At 47.9% G+C, this 2,868-nt stretch overlaps 1 long non-coding RNA gene across 1 annotated transcript in view; it reads right to left on the bottom strand.

Annotated features, from left to right (window-relative positions):
- The window catches only part of LOC105552933, a 30,649-nt gene that overhangs the window by 5,116 nt on the left and 22,665 nt on the right, over positions 1-2,868 (bottom strand). Inside the window, exon 3 of the long non-coding RNA XR_001008083.1 lies at positions 1,980-2,071. This is a non-coding gene — a long non-coding RNA (uncharacterized LOC105552933). The remainder of the gene's footprint in view (positions 1-1,979; positions 2,072-2,868) is intronic.

Raw genomic sequence — 2,868 nt, 5'->3', positions numbered from 1 at the left:
AAAAAAAAAAAAAAAAAAAGACATAAGACTTTGAGGTCCACGGGCTCTCCCCATATTCTGGCCTAGAAAAGTGTCCCCATCACCCTCTTGCCTTCCTTGGACAGATGGCAAAAGAGTGTCTGGGGCAGATGAACTCTGGAGGCTCAAGAGGAAACATTCAGGGCTGCCTGCAGCAGTGCTGAGGCTGCAGTTTAATTTTCTTTGACATCAGTGGTAGAATTTGTCCACTAGGGGCCGGGCATGGTGGCTTACACCTGTAATCCCAGCACTTTGGGAGGCTGACGTGGGTGGATCACCTGAGCTCAGGAGTTTGAGACCAGCCTGGCACACATGATGAAACCCTGTCTCTACTAACAATACAGAAAAATTAGCCAGGCATGGTGGTGGGTGCCTGTAATCCCAGCTACTTGGGAGGCTGAGGCAGGAGAATTGCTTGAACCCAGGAGGCAGAGGATGCAGTGAGCCAAGATTGCACCATTGTACACCAGCCTGGGCAACAAGAATGAAATTCCATCTCAAAAAAAAAAAAGCTGGGGAGACAGCAGGTCCCAGACAGACAGACATGGCCCACTGACTGGCTTGGCCCAGGGGAGATGCTGCTGGAACAAGAAAACCTCCCTGATGGTTCTTGGAAGTGGGAGCTGGCCCCAGGCCCTCTATCTGCCGCTTATCTCCCTCGCAGTGGCTGCTGCTTCTTCACTCAGACTATCTGGCCCCAGCTACAGAGACCTCATAGCTACAGAGACCTCATCATATGAAGGGAAAGAGGTTGTAGCATTCTCAGTAGGGCCCAGGTCGCAAACACCTCCCTACTGCCTGTCTCATATGCTTTTTTTTTTTTTTTTTTTTTTTTTTGAGACAGAGTCTTGCTCTGTTGCCTAGGCTGGAGTGCAGTGCCACAATCTCAGCTCACTGCAACCTCTGCTTCCCAGGCTTAAGCGATTCTCGAGTCTCAGCCTCCCAAGTGGCTGGGACTACAGGCATACACCACCATCCCCAGTTAATTTTTGTATTTTTAGTAGAGACGGAGTTTTGCCATGTTGCCCAGGCTGGTCTCAAACTCCTGAGCTCAGGCATTCCATCTGCCTTGGTCTCCCAAAGTGCCAGGAATACAGGCATGAGCCACAGTGCCCGGCCCCTTATGCCTCTTAACTTTACATCTCTGGGTCAGAATATGATGGGAACTTTCCCTTTCTTGAGGACCTCCAAGGAATGTGATGTCTGTCACTCCCAATTCTCCTATTGAGAAGGAAAAGCCAGTATAGGACAGACTACTCTGGGCCAGATGATTTCCATCTTTGCTTCACTTAATCCTCATAACAACCTTGAAAGGCAGATGTTAATTATACCCATTTCACAGATGCAGAAACTATAATTCAGAGAGATTAGGAAACATGCCCACAGTCACCTGGCTGGTAAAAGGTGGGGCTGGGAATGAATTCAGATCTTTGCAGAATTATACCTCACGGCCCTCCCTGGGCCATGGCTCTTTTTCACTGCCTGGAAGGCCTGTTTGAAGAATTAAACAAGGTATCAGACTGGTCTGAATACTGTAAGAAAAATAAAAAAGGAATGAAACAAGGTGATGCTTGAGAAATCTTTGGCACCGGATCCATATTAAGTGACCCTCTCAGAGCAAAGTCAACACTCAAACGACAAGGGGAGAAATATGCACAGCTGCTTTTCACAAAGGTGCTCGACCTTGACTGCGCATTGAAATCACCTGGGAAGCTTGTAAAACTCAACATACCCGGACTGCGCCTCAGCCTAATATGATCAGAGCCTCTGGGGGCAAAGCGCAGACATGACTGGTTTTTACATTTCCCCAGGTGATTCTACTCTATAGCCAAGATTGGGAGAACTCTGGAGACGGTAGTTCAGTTTCAAGCCTCCCAGGAGGAAGCTTACTAGAGAGTCTAAGACATAAAGAATGTGTCCATCAGAAGGTGCAGAAAGGGGCCGGGCACAGTGGCTCACACCTATAATTCCAGCACTTTGGGAGGCTGAGGCAGGCAGATCACTTGAATCCAGGAGTTCGAGACCAGCCTGGCAACATGGCAAAACCCTGTCTCTACAAAAATACAAAAAAAAAAAGAAAATTAGCCAGGATGGTGACATGCACTTGTGGTCCCAGTTACTAGGAAAGCTGAGGTGGGAGGATCATTTGAGCCAGGGAGGCAGAGGCTGCAGTTAGCCAAGATCATGCCCCTGCACTCCAGCCTGGGTGACAGAGTGAGAAGACCCTGTCTACCTCAGAAAGGCAGCATCACAGAGCCTGCCCTGATAGTGACAATCAGCCACATCTGGAGCAGAGGACCCGGCCAGGGCCAGTACACCTCCCATCCTAGAGGCACTTTAGCCGTGCACATGGAGGCACCAGGCCCTATTGAAGCTATCTTGTGACCAGCTGCTGGTTCTGATGCCCAGCTCGACAGGCCAGCTTCCCACCACATCATGGTGATGGGAAGAAAATGGACACATCACTTACATCTCTTTTTGTAAATGAACTCATTGACATTCTAATAAGAATTACTTTTGCTTTGACAGTTACAGTAAATCAACAGATTGACCTTCAGGTGTAATTTTGGTAAATATAGACCTCCCTGAAAGACAATTCCTGTTGGTCAGCTGAGGAATCTGGTTTCTGATTCAGGCTTATCCCTTGGACTGGGGTGAATTCACCAAGAAACCATCTTGAGGTATCCTGGGAGATGTCAACCAGCCTCTTCTGATGCAACCAGCCTAGCCACGGACTTTATGTTTAACTTTCAGAGCAGAGACTCCATGTCAGCAAATTCCTCGCCTCCTTCCCTCCTCTCATATAGTTTTGGCTTTTTGTTTTGTTTTTTTGTTTTTTTTTTTTTTTTT

Source organism: Mandrillus leucophaeus, unplaced genomic scaffold (genome assembly GCF_000951045.1).
Source record: "Mandrillus leucophaeus isolate KB7577 unplaced genomic scaffold, Mleu.le_1.0 Scaffold58, whole genome shotgun sequence".
NCBI lineage: Eukaryota > Metazoa > Chordata > Mammalia > Primates > Cercopithecidae > Mandrillus > Mandrillus leucophaeus.
The sequence above is the reverse complement of the archived record's forward strand: the minus strand, read 5'-3'. Positions and strand labels throughout refer to the sequence as shown.